The sequence below is a fragment of the Protopterus annectens genome, chromosome 2.part0 (assembly GCF_019279795.1).
Source record: "Protopterus annectens isolate FY-2018-M chromosome 2.part0, PAN1.0, whole genome shotgun sequence".
Classification (NCBI taxonomy): Eukaryota; Metazoa; Chordata; order Ceratodontiformes; family Protopteridae; genus Protopterus; species Protopterus annectens.
In genome coordinates, this window is record NC_056728.1 from 699,816,672 (window position 1) to 699,840,766 (window position 24,095).

Here is a 24,095-nt window from a genome sequence, read left to right on the forward strand (position 1 = left end):
TTGTGTGTGTATTTCTATATCTGTGTAGGAAGTAATGCATTTTAGGCTAGTCACGCTCAGTACAATTCAAATGCCCTTCTTTGGCAATCCTGCTGATGTCATTCACTGTGAAATACACCTTTGGGGAAGGGGCACTCCAGCAATCTCTGGTATCTCCTATAATAGCATCATTCTGTAGTGTGATATGGAACTCTGGTAGGGGTTCTATTCTCACACATGGCAGTTGTGGATGCTTTGTGTGTGTTTCTTTGTCAGTCTAGGGAGAAATGCATTTTAGCCTAGTAACACTCAGTACAATTCAAATGCCCTACTTTGGCAATCCTTCTGATGTCATTCACTGTGAAATACACCTTTAGGGAAGGGGTACTCCAGTAATCTCTGTGGCATGTCTTATAATGGCGTAGTGCTGTAATATAATATACTAGTTAGGTAGGAGTTCTAATCCCAGACATGACAGGTGTGTGCGTGTCTGTGTTTGGCATTTGTATCCTGTGTGGAGGTGGTCATGTGTATGTAACAACTGGACTCAATGTGGAGCTGGTTTTGCAAACTTCTTATATGGTCGGCCAAGTATATATCACAATGTCCACCTTACAAGGATAACAGATGTGAAATAGCCAAGAGACATGGGTGCAAATCCATACCCCTAAATGTGACATCAATGCCAGCTGAACAATGTTAGCAACTGTTGTATTACCCAGGGAACACTCTCAACCCATGTCTCATACACACACACACACACACACACACACACACACACACACACACACACACACACACACACACACACACACACTTGCCTAGGCAACAGCCGCTATGTTGGTAGTACCCTGCATATTGCCTACTGATAGTAACCATGGTGTGATTGTAGTGGGCTACAGAGGGCATGGCCTCCTGTCCATCAGTCCAATAAGCATGTACATGCCGACAGTGCACCTCCCCCATGTTCCCCACTGGACACCTGCAACACCTGTGGTGCCATCAAATGTGACCCACAAAGGACATACCATGCCTGAAACACAAGCTCTGTATGGACAGATGCCACTGACACCAGGGAATACCAGTATCATGCTAGCAATGTAGGTGCAGGGTCAACCTGCTGTCCATTAACAGTTCCCGACACATGAGGCTAGGACTGGCACATCTGATGATAACAATCTGTGGACAGAACATGAGCCTGACATCCCAGGTACAGTTCCACATGTCACTGTACATGCATGTGGGAGGTCTGCACATCCCAGATACTGTCCATATTATGGATTAAGGAACACATACATGACAAGCAATGTACAGCATAGGCCACATGCAATAGTCACCTAGGTGACTGGATGGTGAATACAGTACTCACCTGTGTGGGTAACTCCAGACACTACACCCCTGAGCCACATTGCAGACCATTGTCATGTGACCTGATGCCAAGTTATATCCATCACCTAGCCTTGTATAGCCATCTGGCACCGTCGGCCACAACACACCAGTGAAACAGTGCACCCATGCATGTCAGTACTGGCACCCGTGTATGTGTGCATGGTGTATGATGTGTATGACCAGATTCACAATCACTGCAACCTCCATTGGCATACTGAAGCATGCTGTCTGATGTCAAATACCTCCACATACTGTCACCAATTAACGAAAGTCAGCTGCTTAATCCAAAAAACATAATAAAGCCAAAAAAAATCCACTAACGCGTTTAATTCAAAAAAATAAATAATGATAAATAATAAAAAATAAATGTGCGGCGGCCTGGATTAGTATCCAGAAACATTCGAGAGACTTATATACATCAGACATTTCTTATACATAAACACACATTTTAAACACACATGTACAAAATGAAAGTCAAAAAAATTGTTTTACTTTTTTACCATGGTGTGCTTAGTGTATCAGTCAGTATTCCACTCGGTTTGCCCTTTTCAGACAGACAGTCCCACAGTTTTCAGTTTTTTTCCCTTCTTTTTTCTTCATTAGGCGTTTAAATATCACAGTTTTTATCTGTGCTGTAATTATTATACATGGTTAAGCTAGTCAAAGTCTGAAAATGTAAAAAAAATGTAAACAGGATGTAAATCTCTAAAAATAAATCATTAGGGTGCCGTTGAATTATCGTAGTGACCAATAGGTGTAAGAAAATAGATTCTACAATTACTTATTACGTTATAATCACTAACTGTACCGGCTATGCTTAGTATGTGTAGGTTATAGTCATGTAAGATGGTTTAATCCCGTATATATGATTGATTGATATAAAATATCAATAATTGTCGTTTTGTGTAACCAACCATAGTTGACAAAAATTTATTGTCTTCTCATTACTCTTTGCACATATAACCTCTGTATGATCCCTGTGGTACATGTGATAATTGCACAGTACTGTGTTGTGGCAATCCCACTAGGGATGAGTTGTATTCCTGGTCCTGCCAAGTGTGTCAATGTGTGTGCATCCCTGTGAGAGTGTGGCTGTGTTGATGCTGACACCTGTTCATGCAGACAGACACATGTACTACACTTACAACATAGCTACTATATCCCTGTTGCAGATGTCACTCACCATCACATATACTTTCTGAGGGCTCCCCAATATGTAACCTATGTGGTGCATCCAATAACTGTATGGACATGTGATAGCACTACAAAGTCATCAGGGGTTTGATACTCTGTACTGGTAGGTGTGTGATACACACATGCTTAAGATTTACTCTCCCACCCCTCCCTGGCTTTTCTGTGCCTCTGTCTGCCTCTCTCACTCCCTCTCTGGTGGATGTAGAGACTTACACCTGCATTGCTTAGGCAGCAGCATGTGTATTTTAAGTGATGCTCAGGATCAGCTGATGGCCTCTGCATGAATTGCAACCCTCCTCTAGCTGATTGCATGTGGAACAGCTGTGGTAACATTCCCATAGTCTATAGCATGGAAACACACACCAATATCTAGGAACATCATGTTGGTGTTGGGCCTTTCATTCACTGTGAGCAGGAACTTGATCTGTTGTTTGGCAAACAGCATCTCAGATGGATTGGGGATTTACATCAAACAACATACACTGTGGAAACAGGCCAACCCACAGGAGGGGGATATGCCTGGCCTGACTACAGACTGTAAGTGCTGCTATACTACATTTGCAGTAATGTTGGTTTAACAGGGTGTGTGTGGATATGGCTGTCCTACATGTTTTCATACATGCCATGTCAGTGCAATGTTTATGAGGGAGCACCCAACTGTAGGGTCATCTGCAGACTGGCCAGAGTGTGGTGCCTTTTGTTTCAAGTGTTACCCACACAGCACCTATCTGTGAACTGCAGAAGGTTAGTGTGAGGATTGCAATCTGGAGATGGTGACAGCCGTGAGAGTTACTGACTTCATATCCCTCATAGGACATATGCTGCAACAAACCCTGTTACAACAGTAAATGTATGAGGTTATCACAGAAACATGTCAGTATTGGCCCTGTGTGTATGTGCCTCCAACCACTACCTTGTCAACCTTCGTACATATGTCATGCAGTAATGGGTGCATATGTGCTGTACACCATAATTAGTGACATCATATCTGATAACAAGCCAGTGAGATATCAGACTGCTACACATGTTATGTATAGTAGGGTTATATTTGATGATATAATGTGGGACATTCTGTGGTTGTGTGTACAATACTGAGGTATGTGTACTTATGGTGATTGTCTGCAGTGTGTGTATTGTTAATATGTACCTTGGCCTGTGTACAGACTGTGGTAGATGTCATTGTTCTTGGTCCTGTTCTATCTGATGTTACATGCTGCTCCACTGTATGTTACCCTATTGGCTGACATGTTTGTAGGGCCATACAAACACATGTCCCATACCACAGACAGGCATTGGAGCACATTGTGTAGCGGCCCAGTATATGTAGGGTTAGTCTGTGAGTGGCACATATGAGGTTGGTGGTGAACAGATAGTCCATATACTGTAATAATGCGCTAGCATACCATATGTGGCTGTGGCTGTGTTAACATTGGTTGTGGTTATGCACTTTCACACAGGTGTATGTTAATCCATGTTGTGGCATGTCTGTAGTGCCTGCTATATATACAGGTACATGTGCATTCACCCATAGGAAATGTAGGCCAGTATTGAGCCGGTCTGCCTGTAGCCTGCACAGTGCTTTGTTACATGGCTAGCAGCTTAGTGTACTTACCCAGTGAGATGTAATGTCCAGATACTTGCCAGATGTACTGCTGCCAGGCCACCATAACAGTCATGTATGTCAGACAGAGCAGTGGGATGCTGTACAGATGTATGTCAATATCTAGTGGGTAGTATATGGCCATGGCACTTCTGTACCAGCGGTTATTATGTGGCAGGACAGGCAGAGATGTGTGAATACATAACCTATGGGGGCACATGTACACCAGTAGTTATGTGTTATACCCATCTACATGGTTGTTAACATCCACATTGTCAGGACTAGACCACATGTCTTGCACTAAGTGGTTATGTGTATACCTCTGGACTGTCCAGAGTGTGTCAGACTGTCCACATATATTGGCCATTATCTCTGCTGTAGTCCACATTAGTATTACGTGCTAGCAGTGGTACTCTACTATGATGTCCTTAGGATGTCTGTCAGTAGCCAATGGCCACATGTTAAAAGCAGATGTGACCTCCCACATACACCATGTCTGTGAAGACATTCCCTATTACAGTAGCAATAGTCTACAAATATACCTGCTATACATACCTGACTTCCCCTTGCACTACAAAGTTGGGATTATAGGGGCTGAGGTACGGTAACATTCCATGTTCAGGACATATGGTGAAGATATATGTACATATAATTATCCAGATATCTATATAGGCATACATATATACATATCGACATACATAGATGGATATGTATAAGTACATAGCTATACAAATAAACACCCAGATATATACATATACAGAGCAATATATGTCTACAAATATACAGATAGAGATACATATGCACATATACGTATGGATATCTACATATATATTAACAGTAGTAGGTATATCAGAATAGATATGTATGCACATATAGTTACTGATATCTGCATATATAACAACATAACTAGGCATATCTGTACACACAGGATGTGCATACATATATAGCTATATATACATATATCTATATATACATAAATGTATATCTATATATACATATATCTATATATACATATATGTATATGGGAGCGCTACAGAATCCTGAAAGCCCAAAGTCCTGAAGACCATCAGGGGTGAGCTGCCTTAAGGTATATGGATGTACATTACCATACAATCCACCTTGGGTAAATGCAGGCCTACTGCCACCTGGCATACAGATTGTTCTGTTTGTCAGTGTGCTTGTGATGGTGTCAGTTGTGTCTTGTTATGTAACAGTTACATCCCATTGTGTCAACTGAGGTATTTACCCCCTAGGGATTGTCTACGGAGTGTAGATAGAGGCTGCTGAACTATACATCTGCATTACTTACTGTTGATTGTTTGGTATCCTGTGGCCCAGTCTGTCTTTACTATTGTACTACTTGATGGCCTTGGCCTGGACAGCAACATTTGTTAACTTTTCCAGACTACTGTATTAGTATAACTGTTTCACAGTTGCATTACTCAGGTTATATGGATGTCCATGTCAAAACAGCTATACCGCATGGCATATACAACTGTAATAGTACACAAATAAAGCTTTCCCATTCATGCAAACCTGTGTGTGGTGTTATATCCTTTGATTTCTCTGTGGGTATATGTTGCAGGCAATGATAGTCATTTGTATGGGTGGCTCATACAGTCTCCAGTTGGTAAGGTGGTAACTGTAGGAATAGTGGCTGTTCCATATTATGTGCACCTACTACATATGTATCTTACTATACATATCTCTGCATGTGTATGTGTAGTTAGATATATATCTATATATCTATATATATATATATATATATATATATATATATATATATATATATATATGATGTTTGCAGATGACATTGTGATATTTGTGATATGTAGTGAGAGTAGGGACCAGGTTGAGGAGACCCTGGAGAGGTGGAGATATGCTTTAGAGAGGAGAGGAATGAAGGTCAGCAGGGCTAAAACAGAATATATGTGTATAAATGAGAGGGATGGTAGAGGAATGGTGAGGATGCAGGTAGTAGAGTTGGTAAAGGTGGATGAGTTTAAGTACTTGGGATAAACAGTTCAGAGTAATGGTGAGTGTGGAAGAGAGGTGAAGAAGAGAGTACATACAGGGTGGAATGGGTGGAGAAGAGTGTCAGGAGTGATTTGTGACAGACAGTACCAGTAAGAGTGAAAGAGTGAAAGAGAAGGTTTGCAAGAAGGTAGTGAGACCAGCTATGTTATATGGGTTGGAGATGGTAGCATTGACGAAAAGGCTGGAGTCAGAGCTGGATGTGGCAGAGTTAAAGATGCAGTCCACTTCACTTAACCACCAACTTGTACAAAAGCCGCTCAAGCCGTAACTCCTTGAAACTACTCAATTTATTAAAACGCTAAATAAACCACGTTTTTCGTCTAACTCAAGTGGTTAGACTTCTTCAGAACAAAACCAAGAAATATCGGTTACAATTCAAACCCTAAATTTATAAACTTCCCCGCCAAAATAAATTCAAGGCGTTTGTGTTTCTTAAAGGCATACAATACTAAAAATGCATTTCATTCATAAAACTGAAGTGTCTTTGTTACAAATTTATACTATGTTTCAAAATATACATATGCGTTATTTTTTTTTGTCAGAGAAGTTTATAAATTTAGGGTTTGAATTGTAACCGATATTTCTTGGTTTTGTTCTGAAGAAGTCTAACCACTTGAGTTAGACGAAAAACGTGATTTATTTAGCATTTTATTAAATTGAGTAGTTTCAAGGAGTTATGGCTTGAGCGGCTTTTGCAGAGTTAAAGATGTTAAGATTCAGTTCAGGTTGGACAGTTTGGAGACAGCAAGGGCAAAGATGCGTTGGTTTGGACATGCAGGTTTGCTGTGAAAGAGCAGATGCATGACAGAGAGAAGGAATGAGACATGAGTGATCTGTGTGTGGCCCTAACAGAACAAGAAAGAAGATGATGATGATGATCTATGTATATATATATATATATATATATATATATATATATATAATCCTAGGGATTATATATATATATATATATATATATATATATATATATATATATATATATATATAAAATATAACTATGTCCATATATACCTACATAGATATATATATATATCTGCTTACATATATATAACTTGATGTATATACTTAGACATATAGATGTAGACATATATATCTATAGATGTAGGCATTTCTATGTATATATATATATATATATGTGTGTGTGTGTGTGTGTGTGTGTGTGTGTGTGTGTGTGTGTGTGTGTGTGTGTATATATATATATATATATATATATATATATATATATATATACATATATAGATATGTTTTATCTATTTAGATATTAATATATATACACACACACATACATCTACATGTTGAAATACATTTTCTGTATGGTTGAATGACTGGGCTGGATGATATGTTTGTGAAAACATCAAGGTTATGTATGGCTGACATGGCTTAGTGGTAAATCACTTTGGCTATGGTGTGCAGGGTCATGGGTTCAAGCCTTGCAAAGACTGTTTATTTTGTTGCTGGGCAGAACAATGGCCGTTGGATATAGTGTGATTATGGCACTTTTGAGCAGTTGTAAGCAGGTTTGCGCCAGTTTGCGGGAGGTAAGCACTGCTAACATAAGGTTACAGTTTATTTTACTCAGTTAGCTTCTAAATTGCTTAACAAGTGTATGCATTGCTTATCCCTGCACAAACAGGCTGAAACCTGCTTACTGTTGCTTAAAAGTGCTTACTCCCACTTACACCCATGCTAATTTCTGTAAAAGAAAAGAAAAAAGGGTTGATAGGAAAGTGGCGAAAAAGGGGCACAAAGAGGAAAAGACAGTAGGGGAAATAGCTAGGGATGTGCAGGAAGGGTGTGGGGAAGGTCCATAGCTGCCTATTTCTTCTACAGAAACAGCTGTGCATATACACTGAATTTGGAGGTAGATTTGGACACTCAAACCCCTGGGAGGGGGTGAGGAAAACAATAATAAGTTGTGATGCCAATTAGACCAGATTACATGTGTCCAGTGGACAAGTGTACGAAATGGACAGCTATGTATGGGGTGAGATTTTTTTTTTTTTGGGAATAGATTGCCTTTTTTTTTCAGGTGAGAGTGGCATGTTGGGGAGGGGTAGTAGGTATATTTGGGGAGGTAGGTTGGGTAGGTTAACAGACAAGACAAACAAGGTGCATACAGGGATGGTATATGACACATGTGGGGGGTAAACACCTTGATGGGGAGGGGTGTTGGGAAATCGGAAGCCCATGAGCCCCCTAGTGGAAACAGTGGGACTGAGGTCCCCACCCATGGGCAGTCACCACTGTACCTTCACAGCCCCGATGATGGCTGTGTTGGTGGCTGAGTTGCAGAGTCAGACTGATGATCTAATTGCAACACATGGTCCTCGAGCTGGCGTAGATGATCACCAAGCTGCTAGTTGAGCTCTCTACACACCATGACCTTGACCTGGTGACAGTTGACTGGTTCTTGTCCATGCCCACTCTCGGGGGGCAAGCCCCATCCCTTCAGGTGGTTCCACCCAAAGGTGTTGCAGGACTAACAGACAGGGAGGTCTCGGGTTGGGCCCCAGACATGCTGGTGCCTGGTGCCATGGCCAGTTGAGGTGGGACAGGTGTGTCCTCTGGGACCGGCCTTTCCAAGCATGCTATAGTGTTTAGATTTCATCATCATATGTGGGTTAGTAATAGTCAGCACATTCCAGGGTTAGGTATAACAGCATGCATAGATATTCCTATTAACTCAGACACCAGATAAGGAACAGTTGCATAGCAAACAGAACACATGCATATATGGCACAGTGGTAATAAGAACAGCATGCAAGTACATTGATGGCACCATGCCACCAATGTTGGAATAATTCATTATAGCATATGCATGGGAACAATTAAAATATTTATCAAACAACTGGACATTATCAGAACATAGGTGTCATTACATACCAGTTGGGGTGAGTATGTTGATTATTGTTGGAGATATGGTGGGGGGGGAGATGTCAATTAACAAGTAGTATATTCCTGTAGTCCACATTACTTTCCTAGTCAGTGCTGTTATCTGTACCTTACATGTCTTACTACACTATGCTATAGCCTTAGTTTGGACAGTGATATGGCTGTTGTCATCATTATACCTGAACTGGTTTTACCTGCAGTATACACCTCTTACCTGGTATACCTGTGGAGGGAATGTTTGTTAACACTAACTATTTCTACACATACTCCCAGATTCTGGGTTGATGTTGTGCACATAGCTATCCAACTTTTTCTGCACAGACTCTGGCCATGTGTTGACCACATGCAGGTGTGCCAGGACATAACTAGAATATTGCCGTCTTCAACCTTTAGTGACCTGACACACACATATACATGCTTTCCTACACAGTTATATTATCTAGCACAGTGTGGGTGCCAGTGATCAGTGATACGTTATTATTCAGGGAAACTGCAACACTCACAATTCCCTACAATATCAGAGTAAACAGTACCAGTACAGGTTATAATGGTCTTTATTTCTCAGCACAGTGTTCGTATCCGACGTACCTGTGGGAGCAATGTTTGTTAGCACTACCTGACTGTTGCCACACAAACTTCCAGATTACACATTAGTATTATGCACATACATCTCACTCTGTTACTGTACACACTCTGGTCACAGCTTGACAACATGGGCGTGTAGATAAGACATACTTGGCTTAAATACTCTCCTAACAGTTTTGGGGGTTGCTACAGTGACAGGTTTGTTGTCATAGATGTTTGACAATCACTTGTGTTTCCTGTTTGCTTGCTAAACATCTGGGATTATCCCACAGACTTAACAGGGGGACAGGCAGCAGCTATGGGTCCATATACTGAACATTCTGGTCTCATCTGTACAGTTGTGGGGTATGATTCTGTATGCAGCCTACTTCCACTCCCAGGATTCAGACCATGGCTGTGTCTGCTACAACTTAAACACTGTCCATCACAGTTGTGTCTGCTATATAGATATTGCTGTATATCCCTTATCTGCTTTCTGTCTTATTAATCCCCTGTGCTTTTGCATTCTGACCTTGTATTACAACACTCTTATACAGATTTCCTAGACAGTTTTGTAGGACAGTGTGGGTGACAGTGATGTGTAATACCTCATTATTCAGAGCAACTGCATCAGTCACATTGCCATACAATACTAAAGTAAACAGTACCAGTACTGGGTATCATTCTTGTATTTCTGGGCACAGTGTTGGTATCTGACAGACCTGTGGGAGGAATGCTTATTAGCACTGCCTGAATGTTCCCACACACAGTACCAGATTCCACATTACTATCATGCACATACATCTCACTCTGTTACTGTACACACTCTGACCATAGCTTGACAAGTTGGGGTGTAAATGGGACATACGTGGCTTCTTAGTCTCATAATGTATTGGGGAGTTGCTAGTGTTGCAGCTTTGTTCTTATAGATGTGTGTCAATCAGTTGTATTTCCTGCTTGCAGCCTATACGTCTGGGATCATCCCACTGATTTCCCAGGGGGACAGGTTGATAGGCAACAGATATGGGCCACTTTACTGGACATTCTGGACATATCTGTACAGTTGTGGGATATGATTCTGTATGCAGAGTACTACCACTGGCAGGATTCGAACCATGGCTGTGTGTGCTTAAAACACAACAGATCACGTCTCAGTTGCATGTGCTGTTCAGGTTTTGTTGTCTGCATTTTCCTTGTTTTCTGTCAATGTGTCTGTCAGTTGTATTAAATGGCCTCTGGGGATTACACCTGTCATATACAGGTATTCCTACACATTCAATTTATGGTGCACGGTGTGGGTAACAGTGCTTAATACAACAGTATTATTACATAATTGCAAATCTACATTACCATATGATACCAGAGTATACACATGCAGTCCAGCAGTTAGACCTTTATTGTCAGGCTATTACACTTTTATTTACATACAAACGATATGAGACTCTTCCTGCCATATTCTTTAGTGTATGCAGTACTTGCCTTGTATAATACAGGTTTTATACAGGCAATTAATTTACTACTACTTTTAGTATTATTTCCTATGACAGTAAATGCATGAGTATTACTGACCTGCCTCGCATCACAACCTCTCCAGGTGACTGACGTGGGCCTCCTGGTTCGTGGCCCACTCCATTGCAGCTGTGGGGGACATAAGAGGAATATTTAGCCATACCTATCCATGATATAGCTGAGCTGGCAATTATTACACACATAGTGGGGTGATAATTACACACAACTGGAGCATCTCCTGCCGCTCTAGCCTCTTGGATCCACTGCTCCTTACTCCGCTTCAGGTTGGCATAGTGATGCCTGACTTACTCTCCAGTTCAGGGTATGCCAGTGGCACTGGTGAGGTCACAGGCAAGATGGTCCCAGGCCTCTGCCTTATATTGGGAGCCCTGGTTCTGGCCCTACAGAAGTCTCTGATCATGGTCTTTGACATGGAGTCCTGCCATGACTCTGGACTCCAGGATGCACCAGTGCTTTGCCCGAAAGCACACACCTTTTCCCCTTCCTGACATGTTGCCTGCAAGGGGAAGCTACAACCAGTTATGAGATGTATTCCCGCCTCTTTGGTTTAAGTAGGGCTGATTTCCTACACTTTTCCATGATTGGCCGGTTTTGAAAAAGCTAGGATATGGGCAAACCTGCTTATCTAGGGTTGGCATTGTTTAAATGGGTATAACACTGGGCACAGTGAGTTAGCTGGCCTACACATTGCTTACACCTCCTAAGCTGGCCTGTGCAATGCTTAGCATTGCTTACATTAGACTGTGAATTATAATTAATTTTTGGCATTCATTTATTATTCATTACCCCTTATATGTATGCCTGGTATCCATGATTCATGTGTACATACAGTGTATAGGGTCCTTGTGTTTTATTAGGGACTTCAACACTCTATTACAATTTCACCTGACTTCTGGGCTTACTGCTGTACTCCAGTTCACATATTATGTTATGTAGTGGGTTAAGGCGCATATGTCTGTATACTGATTCCTTTCACAGGTTCAGTTTGGTTTTACTATGGTGAAAACTTGTCTGCTGATACCTCATTCTTCCACACTTCTGTGATGGCTTGGTGGTTAACTACTGTGACTGTAGAATATAGAGTCCTGGGTTTGAGACCTGCATGCATGCTTATTTTGTTGATGGGCAGAAGAAGGGCCATTGGATACAGAGTGATTAAGGCACTTTTAAGCCTTTGTAAGCAGGTTTGTGTGAGTTTGTGCAATGGTAAGCACTGCTAACCTCCAGTTACATCTGCTTACAGAGAGTTAGCTTCAGAATTGCTTAACCTGTGTGCACATTGCTTACCCCTGTGCAAATGGGCTTAAGCTCACTTACTAGTGCTTAAATATGCTTACTACTGCTTATTGGTGCTTAAACCTGCTTACTAGTGCTTTATTCACTATGATACTAACATCTCATATGTGCATTTACTGCAGTACTCCAGTTTATAAATATATTTTATTTAGTGGGTTATGCAACATAAATATTAGTCATAACATGCTTTGTCATGGAAAATGGAATGTGCTGCAGTGGGACTCAAACTGGGAATGCCTGCTCATTAGGTGAATGCTCTGCCCACTACACTATTGCTATGGGGCATCATTTGTATATATCTTTCTTGTTATCTTCTTCAGCCATTTAAGCTGCATTAACCGTAGCTAAGCGATGGGCACACCCGCGCACCTATGGTTAGCTTTAATTGGATTTAAAAAAAAAATAAAGGGTTTGTTCATTTTATTTCTGTATACTTTTGCTGTTGTACATAAGGGGGACTGTTGGTGGGGATATGCGGACACCAATGAGCGGTCTCACTCATTTCTTACCCTTTTCTGCTGTTCTTCATTGTGGGAGTGTGTATATTCTGAGAGCTCTGCTCTCAGACACGCCCCCTGCATTCTTACACGCTCCATGTAAGGTTAGCAGCTCAGGCAGTGCGCTCATTATTATGCATGGCGCGCTGCCGTCCTGCTCCTAAACGGCCACCTCCATGCAGGACTAAGCTAGTTCTGCACAGAAGAATAGTAAATCCGGGGGTTAGTAATGGTTTGAAAAGAAGAATGTATGAAACAGACCTGATTTATATAGGATTTTTATTCCAAGTTCTACCTACACTACTGGAAAAGAGAATGAACCCAGCAACACTTTGTCAGTTGTAGATGGCATGCAGGTGTTTATCTTTTGACTGAAGGGGAAAATTTGAAAGGTAGAGCTGGAGTATGAGGCTAATTGTTGTCAGGTGGAAGGGGTATGCATGATTTTGTGGATTAAGATGAGCTGAATATAAGGGGTGTATATCACATAGTCGAAGTCTTATAACTTCGAGCAGGTAATGTTTGAACCATTATGTTTGAAGTTACAAAACTTCGACTATGGATTAAAAAAAAAAAACGGAAAACAAAATAAACTGTTTTAAGCAGAGGGGCAAGCCCCTTGCACCCCCACCCCCCTGCTACTTAAATATACCAACTTCGAGATTGCACCCCCATTGAACAAAATGGAAACCTCCGCTTATGGAGATTTCCATTGAAACGCTCAAACTTTTACAAATTCGATCTTATGGTCTCAACCATATGAGGTTCGAACTTGTAAATATTCGACTATGTGATAGGAACCCGAATATAAGATAGATGGTGAGGAAGTTTGAGCCAGTTAAGTGTTTTCCATACTAAACAGTGCATCTAGTAAGGTACTATAGCACTGTTCATGTTCAGAACAAAGTGAGGCTTGTGGGTTGGTCATGATAAGGGCTCCATACAGGAGAGAAGGTAAGAGGTAAGTGGTAATTAGAGTTACCTTAGCAGAGTCTGTAAGGAATTTCTTTATTCTGTGTTGGGTAACTAGTTTTTGGTGTTTTTCTTGATGCTGTTATGGACATGTAAATCAAATTTCAGATTGACATCAATTGTCATAACAAGTAGTTTTAAATGTGGGGTAACTTTAATTGTGATATTATTTAAGGAAGAAATTTTAAAGTGGCTTTTTCATGTAAACTGTATTTTGGAAAAGAAGTAAATTATTTATTTATTTATTTATTTATGGGCAGATTCAGTAACAGGAGATAATCCTCTAGCTATCTTTTAACAGAGTTAAAGGCTTCTTGAATAATTCTCCTAAGATGTATTAAGTTGTCAGAAATGGATAATAGGGTAGAACTGTCAACATATTGTATGAGGAAAGCTTGCTGAGAGGATTTATGTAGATTGTTAGTAAATATATTGAGGAGCAGAAGGCCAAAATGGAGCCCTGTGGAATGCTAGCATTGACATGAAAGAACTGAGAAAAGGTAGAGAGCCATTTAACAGACTGGTATCTATCGGTTAAATAGTTGTCAAAAAGTAATAGTGTGAGTTGTGATAGCCTGAGGGAAGACAGATGGCAGACGCATTTTTGGTGATGGGCTAGATCAAAAGCCTTCATAAGAGAGAGAGAGAGAGACAGAGAGAGAGAGAGACAGAGAGATCAGGGAATACTGAGGAAATTAGTTTGCCTTCATCTCTGGCTTTGTTGCTAGTGTCTGTGAAGGTTAATAAGATAGTGGCAGTGCTATGGGCAGGTGTAAAACCATGCTCTGGGGGGATCATGGGTTTTTCCTGAAGGATGTTTTGAAGTAGCTGCTTGTAAATGTACTTCTCCAGAGGTTTTGGCAAAGAGAATAGTATGGCAATAGGTCTGAAATTGGTTATATCAAATGAGGTTCCTCTTTTATGAAGGGGGAGATGAATAATTTTTCCCACAGAGAAGAAACACATGATTCCTTGATAGATCTATTAATTAAAACACACAGGATAGGCTATGAAACTGGCAGGTAACTTGGTAACAATAACCTTCTATATCCACTGCTTGTCCTTATCTGTTTTGAAAAAGACAAAGCAATAGCAAGGGACTTGTTCTGTGTTCCTTACAAATTAATTCAGCTGATGGTGTATAGCAGATTCCTGCCATACACCTTAAATATCATACAGCAGGGTAAAACAGAGTTCTGGTAAACACATTTGGCATTAGCCATGCTGTATATAATCTGATCATCTTTCATTCCCATTCTTTGCCTTCCTAAAATCTTACAGCTAGCAAAATAGTATCAGTAACCATCTCACTAATGAAAGGTCCGACAGTATGGACACAGACTGGTTGTTGAACAGATGCCAAGATATAAACCCATTTTATTATATCTGTTATGTTCAAGCTTCCAGTTTATCATTAAGGAAATAGCTTATGCTGTCTCTCCCATTCTATGTTCATAGATTCATAGGTAAGTACTAGGCTTACTGCCATTTTGGGCCATTTTAAGCCATTTCCCCCTTTGTGCTTGAAATGATCCATCACATTTGGTTAGAGATTGGCCTTACCCATCCCATGGTTGATAATTATATATTTCCCCTAATAAGAATAACTGGGATCATACCATAGATAATTTGAGGGGATCCATGCATGGGATAAAGCATTTAGGAGCTGCATCTTAGTAGTACAGGGGGCAGTCCTGGGGTAAATTTTCTGTTTCCAATCCATAGATCCAAGCTGTATTTGAATATGGACAAGGATGTACTTTGTTTTATGTGGATGGGGAGTCTGTTCCACAGCAGCAGTATCCTTTACAAGATACACCTGTCCCTCCAAACCATTCTGTTTATGTTGCAGAAGACGTTTAGAGCCATAGACCAAATATTTATAATGCTATTTGACTTGCTGATGTGCAGTAAATCCATCAGTATTGGGTCAGAGGATGCCTTGTATGCTAGAAACAAGTCACGTCTTCACAGTCTGTAGGATACTGAGTATAGTGACAGGGCTTTGAGTCAGTCCATGTAGGATGTGTTGTTTAGACCTTGTATCCTTTTAAAAAGGTATCTCATTGAGCATTCCATTTGCTGCATGTGTCTGGACAGATCTGTAATACAATTCTGTTGTTATCTGCATGTTTGTATATACCACCCACAAAGTATCCATGGATAGCAAGGATAGCATAAATGATTATTATTAATAATGCATGATAACAGTTTAGAACTTGAAATTAATTTATTTTCAGTGAAATATATATATATATATATATATATATATATATATATATATATATATATATATATACATATATATATATATATATATACATATATATATATATATATATATATATATATATATATATATATATATATATATATATATATATATACAGAGAGAGAGAGAGACAGATAGCTACATATACATATATATTTAACAACATAACCCTAGGCATCTGCTCTTTACTCGTCTATGTTTTTGCCAACAGTAATGGAGATATTGTGACGTAAATGTAGGTGTTGTGAGTCTTATAGTACAGAGGATTATGATCAGGTTTCTGATCATAACCAGCTTATGTGCTTGAGATATAGAGGCCAAGAAATTCACACTGAAAGTGGAGGGGAGTGAATCAGAATTGAGGGGTGAATACTTTGACATCCATAACAAGAGCACATAAGTAGTTATGATCAGAACTGTTTGTAGTGTATGTAGCTTCAGCTGCGCAGATGTACTACCACTTGTAGAGAAAACAAGTGTAAGAGCACAGGCACAATACGTGTCAGTATTTCATGACTTTGTATGGCCACAGAGACACCAACTAAAAGCTAAATCTATCTCTCTCTTTCTCTCTCTCTCTCTCCCACTCCCTTTTTTAAGCTCCTGTTTGACAGTGCAAAGTGCTTGCCGGTTATTAAGTCCTGTGAAACAGTTTGCTCTTATCCATTTTCTGCTTAACAGCATAAAATGTTTTGTGGCTTTCATGAAACACTTTACTCCTTTACAGATTTGAAAGATGTTTAAGCTCTACAGAGATTCTAGAAATCAACATTATTTAGAGGTGCTTAAGAAAAGCTTGTTAAGTATGTTTTTGATGTCAAAAAGGTGCCCAACAAGTTAATTTCTACCCAGTTTCAGAGCATAATTTAGGCATTCCATATACTACAAATGTGTAAGAAACAGAACATAACATTGATATACATGAATATTTATTTTCTATAAGCAATAGTGTTTGACTATTAATATGCTTAAGTAAAAAAACAGTTATAGCCACTTTTTAATACATTCTGTGTCTTGCCCATATTGACATGTAGTTTTCTGCAACATACATTTACAGCCCATCCGTAACCACCTACAGTATAGACATTCTGCGTGATTTGCACTGGAGGCATTCCCTGAGTGTATGCTGTGATCATAAGCCTGTAGAAGAAGAACCACTCTTTCCTCCCCACTAACTGTTTATGCACCTTCATATTTCTTTGATTGCGGTTCAGTGGAATGCTGTGACACATAACACCAGTCATGAAAGATGCCTATTCTGGACTGGTGATATGAAATAGTAATAGAAATCCCTAAAATCCTAATACAGAGCTTTACCCCATGACAGTGCACATCAAAGTATCCCTACTGCACTGGTTGAAATGTTATATGCAGAATTTACTCAGTGAAGGCAGAGTATGTGTACTCAGTAGTCAGCAATATTTTAAGACATAAGCAAATAATGCCAATGTGGAAATGATAGGTACCAGTGGAAACCAAGAGTAAAAACGTAAATCAGTTCAAGGAAATCCACACGACCACCAAAGCAGATGTAATATAAATCCAAAAAGTTTTTAATGAATGGTTAACGCTTTCATGCCCCCTCCGAGCACTTCTACAGACCATACAACTACAATAAAACAATGTCATTAAATATATATCTCAGTATTAAAACACCTGTCACATAATGGCATCAATTAAAATTACTTGAACAGCCTCCGCCCCTTCAAAAAAGGTTATTCAGCCCAGGATGTGCATCACTGTGTAACCGTATAATCCAAATAGTTTATCTTTGTTCAAGAGTGTTATTAGAGTCACCTAATCTCATATTAGTTACTATCTGTTCTAATACTTTAAATTTAAAAGTATGAGTACTGTCTGTGTTCATTACATGTGTAGCCAAAGCATTCCTAGAATCGAGCTTCCTAATGGCTAATAGGTGTTCACGTATCCTGTCTCTCAACTGTCTCTTAGCTTTCCCAACAGAGAAACTATTGCAGGATTGACAGACTGCCAAATAGACCACAGAAGTACTATTACAATTAGTTTTAAAGCAAATAGGGTATTCAAGATGAGTGACAGGGTGTATAAAAGTGGGTTGTGTGTCTATATATGCACAGAAATTGCAATTCCCCCACATTGAAGTAAAGCCAGTTTCAACTTATATGTGTGTTTCTGTTGCTTCATAACATAATAAACGTTTAAGATTACGTTTATTTTTAAACGTAAATCTTGGTCGTGGCCGCTACAACTTTACTAATCTTTTCTCCTAGTAAAAGGACTGACCAATTTGTTTTAATGATGTCACAAAATAGTCCATGATCACTAGTATAATGCATTAAAAAGCTAAGCTGGTCTTGTTGTTTATTCTTCCCAGCTCCAGTCCAAGACGTCATTATATTCTCATGTAAGAAAGGTTGTGCTGTAGTATGTCTTAGCTGAGTAACTTCTGTTTCCATTTGGTTCACTTCTTTACATTTGTATCCTCTCTCTCTCTGAATTTGTGGGTTAGCTTAGATAAATCCTTCTCAAATACTTCCTGAACATTGTCAAGTCTTGATACATGCATACCCTGTCCTTTTAGTACATTCTTGAATATTCTAGTAGGATGCATGCTATCTCTATGTAGAGTGGCATTGACCCTACATTCCTTTCTATACATTTGGGTCACTATGGAGCCATCAGAAGTTCTGTATAAGCTAACATCTAAAAAATCCATAGATGTATACAAATATCGATAAGTAAATCTGAGAAAGCTCGTAGTAGTATGCAAATAATCAACAAATTTAGGTATTAATTCACAAGGACCTTTCCACAAAATAGGTAAATCATCTACAAACCTATTGAAGAAAACTAAATGTTTTCTATAAATATGTTCACATAATACAAACCTTCTCTCCCAATTACTCATGACTAAATTGTCATAACTGTTTGTGCAGGGGGTGCCCATCGCTACCCCTTGCCATTGACAAAAATATTGCCCATCAAAATAGAATAAATTGTATTCTAATATAATGCTAAGTAGACTACAAATTAACGTATTCTTCATCTCACTAAAAGTACTGTCAGTTTTTAAAATTTCACTTAACATTTTCATACCTTGTTCATTAGGTGTACTGGTGAAATGTGATTGCACATCCAGGGCTAAAAAACATATATCATTCATTTCAGCACAAAATTTAAAAAATACTGAGATATCAGTTATAAATTCTTTTAGTGTCCTTTAAGATTATATCAGATTTATCAACAAGGATCCTCAATTCTTTTTCAATGAAGATGGACATAGACTCAGTGGCCCATCCCCCTCCCAAAACGATAGGTCTCATTGGGGGTCTGTCCACTGATTTGTGTATCTTTGAAAGCCCATTCAAGATGGGTACTGTCGGGTATACAATCTTAAAGTAATTAAACAAATCTAGCGTAATCATATTAGCTGCTAGATAACCTGTAAGAATCGTATCTATCTTGTTGATAACAGTATACACATTAGACAGATCTATTTGGGGTATATGTCATAGTATCACATAACAAATCATGCATCAATTCCAAATAAAACATCCTATCTAAAATAACTAATAAACCACCCTTATCAGCTGGTCTGAAGACAATAGATTCATCACCTTGTAACAACCATAAAGCTTCCCATTCTTCCTTACTCATATTTCTAAACTTCTTATTATTATCTGTATAAGTTTTATTCAAGAAATAGGTCCTAACATCTTGTTCACATAAACGACTAAATGTTTCTACTACAGGATCTAATACAGGCATAAAACAACTTGGTTTCCTAAAAGTATTATTATCCACGTTGTTAAACATGGTTCTCAACATGACATTTCTGGTAAACATTTTAATGTCAATAATCATATCTGTCATATATATCAGGGTAGCCGGTATAAAAGACATACCTTTATCTAGAACTCTGAGTTCAATGTCCGAAAAAGTCCTGGTTGAAAGATTACATATCAGTCATTGAGGGGTTTCTGCCACATCTTTTTTATCATCTGTGTGGCCACCCTCTCTGTGCCTGATGTTTGTAGTGAGCGTTTCCTCCCTCTGTTCTGCTGTGGCTTGTCTCTGCCAATGTTCACATCCCGTATAGGCACAGGGAGTGCTTGAAACACCAAAGGGAAAATGTGTGTGGAGTTGGCTTTAGGTTTAACCGATGTGTTGGTTTCTTGACTACTCGCCATAGACACCGAAATAACATGTGCAGCTCCTATATTATCATTAATAAAGATATCCATTGAGGTTGTTGGTATCATCAGCATGGTTTCAGTTTGCTGAACCACTTCTGGTATTCATGTAGGCATCACGGTTTTAGTTTGCTGAACCACTTCTGGTATCCATGCTGACATCACTGGTACACACTCCGCATTCTCATCCAATCGAATGGCCAAATCACGCCGTTCATGAACTGGTTCCAAATCGGAACCTGTTACTGGAATCCTTGGCCAAGAAAAAAACATGGCCGTTGACAAAATCTTGTAAGTCCCTTTCCAGCTTATGTCTTTTGATATTTAGGAGACGATGCTGGAAAACAATGATTTTCTCAGTTAACTCATCAAGAACAGTAGCGAAGACACTCTTAGGTAGCATCGCTTTTAGCCTTGACTGTCTCTCTCGAACAGCAGTGATGAAACCTTCCTCAAAAGGAAGAAAGTATTTTATCAGCAATTTCATATGGTTAAAACTCAGTTCTAAATTAAGTTGCTGCCAGTCCCTTAGTAAATCCATATACTGTTCACCATAGGTTGGCATCCAAAGGATACATAAGCCTCTAGGAACAATTTTATGATAGAGGCATGCTTCAGAATGTAGTCTTTGACACTGGTACCTTTTTTAATTTCTGTAGATCATTCTCTAATGCTCTCAGTTCTTGTTCTGTTTTAAAATGGTCATAGTCAGAATTCTCTTCAGTATTGTTCAGGTTCCTTACTGCACAGTCCAATAAGGGATTATCAGATATAAGTGTCATATTCTCAAATGACCTTGAACTATAGTTATTCACCTTTGGGTTATAGTCCAACTCCACATTATTCACATCTGCCATGGTCCACAGTAGCAAAAACACCAAAAGTAAGACAAAAGCGAATAATGCCACTGTGGAAATGATATGTACCAGTGGAAACCAACAGTAAAAATGTAAAACAGTTCAAGGAAATCCCTGTTTGCGCAGGGGGTGCCCATCGCTACCCCTGCCATTGCCAAAAATATTGCCCATCAAAATAGAGTAAATTATGTTCTAATATAATGCTAAGTAGAGTACAAATTAACATATTCTTCATCTCACTAAAAACTAAGATACAGTTGAGAGACAGGATACGTGAACAACTATTAGCCATTAGGAAGCTTGATTCTAGGAATGCTTTGGCTACACATGTAATGAACACAGACATTACTCATACTTTTAAATTTTAAGTATTAGAACAGATAGTAACTAATATGAGATTAGATGACTCTAATAACACTCTTGAACAAAAAGAAACTAATTGGATTATAAGGTTACATAGTGATGCACATCCTGGGCTGAATGGCCCAGTCCCTTTGAAACCTTTTTTGAAGTGGTGGAGGCTGTTCAAGTGATTTAAATTGATGCCATTATGTGATAGGTGTTTTAATACTGAGATATATATTTAATGACATTGTTTTATTGTAGTTGTATGGTCTGAAGAAGTGCTCAGAGGGGCATGAAAGTGCTAACCGTTCATTAAAAACTTTTTGGATTTATATTACATCTGCTTTGATGGTCGTATGGATTTCCTTGAACTGTTTTACGTTAATATTTTAAGACATATTGCAAATATACTTCATTATGCACTGCTGTTGCAGTCAGTGTTAAACTATGAACCCACAGATAACATTGGCACTGTTATGATGCATTACACCATGCAAATGGATTTGTAACTTCTCCACGCAAACTATTCATAGACAGAAAGCACTTCACTTTAATTCTAAGCAACACTATCTGTTGCATAAACTGGAACAGTTCAGAAATGAAGTTAATCTCCATACCATATGTAAAACTCCCCCAAACAACTCCTTCCCTGACAGCATTTCATCCCAATTTGGAAAATGTATACCTCTTTAGGCTTTCTTACTGAACTCCATAATCTAGCCCCTGTTTCAACAACCTCTTCCCACACAGAACCCATGCTTTCCTCTGTTTCTCTTTTCCCCTTTTTTCTACAGCAGACAGATTCAATGCAAAGGCATTTTACCTTATCACAGCCCAATTTTTATGGATAACCCACCAGGGGCTGAACACTTACTCTCCTGGTTCACCTACTTCTGCAAAAATTACCTCACCATTCCTCTCATTCATACCTATAACATCTGCATCACTAAAAGGATTATACCTATGTTAGAAAATAGCTTTAATCAACCTCCCTGCCAAAACAACCCAAGTTCACCAACACTTCCCACTTTTAAACTATATCAGTTCTACCAATTTGAGTCTAATTACTGGAGAAATAACCTTTGCCCAGCTCTTCAACTACATCAGACAATATAATCTTTTGTCTTTTAAGCAACATAGCTTTTGATTAGGCTGGAGCACAATAACAGTCTTCTGGTCACCAGCTAATGAAATTTTAAGTAACATGGCTAAAAGTAATCTCAGTGGTGCCATATTAATAAATCTTAACAAGAACTTTGTCCTGGTTGACCACTCTTTGCTACTAGACCATATGCTTTTCCTTTATGTGAGCTCTGAGACTTTTCTCTGGTTTTGAAAATTCTTTCCACCCATCAATTCAGAGTTAAGATAGGCTCTTCCTTCTCCTCAATCTCCTCTTTACTTAAATGAATTACTCAATAATTCATCTTATCTTTCCATGCTCTTCTAAATGTTCATAAACAAAAAATCTTCAATGCCTTATTCTACTTACCTCTTACAGGTTGATGATATGGTCCTATTCAGATCAAGTCCCTCACCCTCCAACATTCAACACCAAGTTCTCTTTAAATCAAAAGCATAATATGATTTCATCGATTCATTTCTACCTTTTTTAAAGTATGTTATCTTTATTATTGTTTGTATAAGAATACATATCTTTAAAGCTTTATCTCCCTAGGCCCACTGGTAAGAGCTTTCCTTTGTTATACTACTAGCTAAATTGATTTTTTTTCTTGATTGATGTATATTAATCTGTATGTGGAGCTTTTCCCCCTGGTCTTCTGCTAAAAAGGGGTTTGATTAACAGCCTAGTCAGACTATCCCAGTAAACAAATGCTAAATAAAAATAAAACAAAACTTCAAGAACATTGCTTCACACATACCATTCTCAATAACAGCATAAATAACTCTTAAATACCTCAAAAAACAAAGTCATACTTTTTGGAATCAGATAGAAACTTGTCAATACCCCGAGCTCTTGGCAAAACATTAATTCTAATTAAGCCACATTAGCTACCTATCTCTTGCTCTCTCTCATACCCTCCCCATTTATACTTACTTCTACTATTCATTACGGTTCTTTATACTTCTCTTGGATATTGCTTAGAAGTAATAAGTTTGCTTTGGAGGCATCTAGAGACTAATGAAATCTCAGGTTTCACTTTTACTCCAACTGAAATAGTTTTATGGTCTGAACTAATGAGTAAAAATTATTTATAAATGGTGGAGCATGACTTACCCTTATTAGCAAGGATAAGGTATGGGATGTCATTTCCCCTAGTGTGTACAATCACTAGTTGTTCCACAGCATTTGTATTAACAAAGTCCGGGAATCTCTGTGCATTTACAACTAATGATGGTGTTGATTTTCCAATCTATAGTTAGATAGTTAAAAATCACCCAGGAAAAATGGCATTGGGTCATTGAGCAACTCCATTTCTTATAAGTAAGTGTTGTGTCTAGCTTGGGTCATAGACTGAGTTCTATATAACTGAC